Source organism: Photinus pyralis, unplaced genomic scaffold, assembly GCF_008802855.1.
Source record: "Photinus pyralis isolate 1611_PpyrPB1 unplaced genomic scaffold, Ppyr1.3 Ppyr1.4_LG2, whole genome shotgun sequence".
NCBI lineage: Eukaryota > Metazoa > Arthropoda > Insecta > Coleoptera > Lampyridae > Photinus > Photinus pyralis.
In genome coordinates, this window is record NW_022170403.1 from 22,265,883 (window position 1) to 22,271,932 (window position 6,050).

Below are 6,050 nucleotides of genomic sequence, written 5' to 3' on the forward strand. Positions count from 1 at the left end.
TCACCTACACTTTATTCCGTATAACTTCCGTTGTACGTCATCATTTTCTATGACGTATTACTATGCAATAATGCCAAATCTAGTTTTGAGCGATTTAGGTTATGTCACTTGTCAACAAGAAGACAGTGCATTGTTTGTGTGAACAATCAACAGCTTAAATAAAATAAAAATAATTTTTATTATTCATTTCGTTAATTGGAACCACAATATACATACAATATACTTTAATAAAATGAACTGTACAAATGTAGCATCTCTTTTACAGAGAAAGTACTAAATATAAAAGTTTACAGGTTATGTGATGGATGATATTCAAATTAATCGGAATCATCGGAACTGCTTTCGTGTTCAAAGTTTATAATAATAGTAGCAACGTTTTCAAGATGTAACTGCTTTTCTCTTTCGTACCACTCGTGTATTACAGTTTCCGTATCCTTAACTCAATTGAGCAACATTTCGGAAGTTATCGATTGTAGTGTTTCTTGTCGCATATGTTATGCAATTTTCAATGCTTCGTCCATCTCTACAAATGTGTCGATTGTAATAATTTTTCGCTACGGCCCAAATATGTTCATAGGATTACAAATGCAATGATAGGGTGGTCGTGGTAATCGTAAAACAAAGTAACCGTATTGCTCAGCTAATTGGTCAATGCGGTACTTTAGCTGGTTTATTCCTAAAAGTATCAAGCAAGTTTAGATAATATCAAATAATTTGCGGATATACTTACTGTGCACCCTTTATCAACAGTTCGGCTTTAAAATCGTTTTCGGAGAACTGCACATTATGATCACCTTACGACACTTTAATGTTATCTGTTTTCCACGAAGTGTTCGTTATCTTCGTGAGCAATGTGCGTTATCTAACACAATTACTGACGGATTATCTAAGTAATTTTTGTTCAAACCAATGCACAGCGAAAGACGTAGAAAATAATCAAAATCAAATCAAACGAAAAGTAAACCAAAAGCAACTGTCAGATTTACAAATTTAAACGCGACAACCAGAGATATGGCGACGACATAGCGAAATGCTACCAATTGTTGCAGCTAAAATAAACTAAATGCTTAATGTGTTGCGTAACAAACGAAAGTAAGTTTACGTTGGTACGTCGTTTTCTTCAGGTAATGACGTGAACGGAAGATATACTGAAAGGACCGTATTTTTAAAATTTATTTTAACTCCTTTCTAATTAGATTATCGTAATATTATAAAAAATCGTGAACTCAGTAAGAGGAAAGTAATCACAAGAGATTTAGGTACTTAATTAAAAAAATTACCAAAACCATATGTGGATGTTGGTCGTTGCCTCCTTTTTTTTAAAATATTGAGAATAGTATTTTGGCAATGTTATTGGAAAATTCCAGTATTTTTCCAATAAAATGCACCATTATGTTCTTCACCGAAAAACTCACCAGCACACTGAGACCTTTACTTAAATAGAAATCTTTCTCTTAATCTTCCACCTCGTTAGTATCTGTGAATGTGTCATGTTAGCGCACGTATTGAAAGATATGTGCTCCTCTCACTATTTCAGGTCTAATTTTTCTAATTTGGTTTGTGCCTTCTTTTGTTCAACTTTGTCAAGCTTTACTTTTTCAGGAGTAGGTATCTATTAATTCCAGGATTATCTGGTCTGATTATCATGCTCTTCATTTTACTTTTTTTTCAGGTTAAGACCTGGATTAAGATTAACCAGAACTTTCCACTCACTCTCGCTTTGTCTCCATTATGATGTTTCCAAATTGTTGGCAGAGAATAAAGTAGGTATCTAATTCTATCTTCTTAGTCTATACTGTTCATGTGGCCTGCCTGATCACTTGGCGCAAAATCTGCGTCTTAAAAGTACCAAGCTGTTTCAAGAATGCAGGCCGTAGACTTGTTGCCTAGAAACTATTTCTAATGCTATACCTAGGTACTTTAAGAAAGTTCCTAATAGTACGGGAGGTAGCGTCCTATTTTTTCTGGTCATCGCACAATTACTTTCTGTTCTGCCTGGTAGTTTTTACTTAGTTAACACTTAAAACAAGCATCAGCTGGCGCGACTGCGTGGCGTGTATGACCAGCTGAGAAACACGTAAAAAAATTGTTTTTCGGACCATTTTCGCAAAGCTGAAAATGGTATACCGGGTGGTGCCTAGCGCGACGCAGCATAGGGATTTCAATGGTAATTTCTTTATAGTCAATTACTAGCTCCCCTAATTATTTTAGAGCAAAAGTCTAAATATGTTTCTTTTAGAGAAAAAAATACTGCATCTGCTCATACTTTTAGTTATAACTTTCCGTTTTTCAAAACCATAGAAATCGACAAAATAAAAAAGTTCATTTTACAATAAATCAAATATGCCTTGAAATTACCTAAAAAAACAGCGATCACGTTTCATTATTTGCCTTTGACGTATATTAAATTTATACTTGGTTATAAATTAGTTAAAGAACTGCAAGTGCAATAACGTTCAAAATGTCCGTCAAAACCATCAGGAAAACGACAATACATTCAACGTTTTGGTTGCAGTAGCGGAAAATCCGAATATAAGTTTAGGAACAAATCTTCTTCAAATCAGTTTTTTTTCTTCGATTATGTAGGTACTCGAATTCCGAAAAATGATAAACATATAGTATCTGATGCAGAGGCAGCTAACATTCTCTAAAAAAACATTACCCTAAGATGCCTTTTATTGCGTCGGTTAGTTGAAACAGAATTAAATATGGAAATCGTTCGACGTCAAAAAACGATAAGTTAGATGCGATGCGCTTGCAGTTTGTTAAAGATTCCAAAGCATCACTGATTTATAAAAATGTAATTTTTTATTTTCTCGATTTCTACGGTTTTGAAAAATAGAAAATTATAACTAAAAGTATGAACAGATGCAGTATTTTTTTCTCTAAAAGAAACATATTTAGACTTTTGCTCTAAAATAAATAGGGGAGCTAGTAATTGACTATAAAGAAATTACCATTGAAATCCCTATGCTGCGTTGCGCTAGGCACCACCCTGTATATAATAGTGTACAATGTAAAAAGAGCATAAATAACTGCCAGCTGATATTTAAATGTGGCAAAACTTGTTAGCTGGGAGTCCAAAGTGTCAGCTAACAAGTGGTTTCCTTTTTTTGTACCATAAACTGATGAGGTACTCATTTCCATGCATGCTGATGTCATATTATTGGAGAAAAATATGATTGAAAGAGAATACAAGAGTAAAATGGTATCACATACTGTATAATAATATTATACATAAATTGAAACATTGTATTTTATAATTTGTAACGTGGTTAAGGACATGGAATAAATCAAAAGAGACAAAACAATCCAAAACCAGGTGTCAAATTCTTGACAGAATAGCTTCCTAGCTGAAACCAAAAATTGCCAACATATGTACGCACTGCTTTTATTAGAGGGACCTACCATCCAAATTTCGTTAAAATTGCTCCTTAAATAAGAAAGTTGGATGTTGCACATGCGCAACACTATTTTTTGCACATGCATTTTGTTAGCTTTTATTAAAAGGACCTACCATCTAAATTTCGTTAAAATTGTTCCATAAATAAGAAAGTTGCATTTCTGCGCATGCGCAACACGATTTCTGCGCATGCGCAACACGATTTTTGCGCATGCATTTTGTTTGCTTTTATTAGAGGGACCTACCATCCAATTTTCGTTAAAATTGCTCCATAAATAAGAAAGTTGGATGTTGCACATGCGCAACTCGATTTTTTTGCGCATGCATTTTGTTTTCTTTTATTAGGAGGACCTACCATCCAAATTTCGTTTTAATTGTTCCATAAATAAAAAAATTGCATTTCTGCGCATGCGCAACACGATTTTTGCGCATGAATTTTGTTTGCTTTTATTAAAGGGACTTACCATAGAAATTTCGTTTAAATTGCTTCAGAAACAAGATCGTTGCGATTTGCACATATGCAACACAATTTTTTGACTTTGACAATTTTTTTCTCCGTTTTTTGATAATATAACCCGGCCCAATTTTTTGTAGGTTGTACACAGGAAATAAGGTCTTCCAAATAATAGAATAAAAATTTTAGGTTGCTATTTGAAAAAAAAAGTTCGATGCCGTTACGGCGCTCCAAAATTTTTTTTTCAAAAATCCGGCCCGTTATTTTTCTGTTCGGTATGCCTAAAACATATATACAAAATTTCAACAAAATCCGTCGAGCCGTTTTCTCAGAAAATTGCCAACAAACGTACGTACATACAGACGGAAAAAAATTTTATTCTTTAAAAGTTGCTTAAAATGGTCTAAAACGCCGACATTTGATGAAATTTTGAAATGTTCAAAAAACGGCTATCGCAATAGCTACCTAGCACATGCTAGGAAGCTAAAAAGGAAACTAATAGCCCTAACCACGGCTGCGGCTGCTCACGGAGAGACTACTATAGTAGGTATGTTTGTATGAGATTATCTTTCACACGCTACTAACTTTTATTTTCCTGTTACGACAAAACGCAAATAATAACACATTTCTTACACCATTCTTAAATAATGCGTTAAAAGAAAACAGACCGGGTCGCGTAAAGGCATTGTTTACTACGCTGCAACGCAGTACCAGGTTGCACTGCAGTAAGGTATGGGAAAATGTACGCTGCGTTTGCTTTGACAATCCTTACTGCTTTACAACGCTGCCGTTAGCTGTAGTGTAGTAAGCTTTGGCGGCAAAGAACGCGGTAGTTAGTAAGACATTGTTTACTGCACTGCAACAGAAATGATGCATTAAGTCTTATCTATGCAGATGCGAGCGCTTATTTCGCAAATAATTAAAATTGTTTAGTTTTAACTTGTTCGCCATGAGTGATCAACGCGAAAATTTATTAACCGCGTTGACTAACTTGGGTCAACTTGTGACTAACTTTAACTACATAAATTCAAACAATTCTTCGGCGAATTTAAGAGGAAAACTTGATCCTGAAACCACCCTTACTAACGAGACGATTAGTGATGTTTATAATAACTGGTGTGCAAATTGGATGGAGCAATTTAGTGAGACTACAAACACAAATTCTGGATAGTTCGGTATACATTTCCAAACAAAACGAAATATCTCTATCGTAAGGTATACACTTGTCATCACAACAATCTCGATAAAGTTAAAAAAAGAAAACGGGAAGACACAAAACAGCGGGCCAAAGACTGTAATGCAAAAATAAGTATACTTTTTAAGAAAATCAATCGCAATACGATACGAAATGAGAGGTATTTTGAGGATGGTATGATGACTCCTGCAGTTGCGAAAAACTTCCATGAAATATCTCTTGAAAATGGAAACGAAGAATCTGAAATTGCAAAAATTCTAGCTAATGCCCAAGTAAATCCAACAGAGAGACAAATAAAACATTTGTACTCAAAATGGACCCAAGTATGTCTATAATGCAGTGCGCTCAATTACGATAAATAAACATCCCATTGATCTTTTTTTATTTTGCAAAATCCTTTAAAGTGGGTACCAAATTGTAGGGGCGCAGGTTTTTTTTGGAAAAAATTATTTACACATCTCCTACATGGTGGAGAGAAGGTACCTATATGGTTGTAGCATATACTTTAATTGGCTCTTGTATTTCCAATATTACCTACAACGATAGCTTGACCGTGCCGAAAATAGTTTTCAAAAGAAAGGCTGCATACATACATGCTACTTAAATTTAACCTATAAAGACCTTATCCATAACTGACGTAAGAAATTTGCGATTTTGGTATTAGAAAGAAACAGTTTGCACACTTATATTTTAGGTTTTCTATTCAAAAATACCAACCGCATTGATATTTTTAATCTTAATCTCTAACATCTTCTAAACCATAAAAGAACGTCAAACCACACACACACGTTGCGTTGGGTGCTAGGTTTTTTAATAAATTTCGTTAATTTATAGGAGGGCAAATTTTGGAGGTAGAGAAGCTTTTGATATGTTGGCTGTCTTAAAGAAAAAAAGAGAATGCTACGAAGAAAAAAATATTAAAGTCATTATACAGGAAAATCCACTGATCGTTGTTGTCTTAACTCCTATTATGATGAGAGCTCATTCCCAGGAGTTTG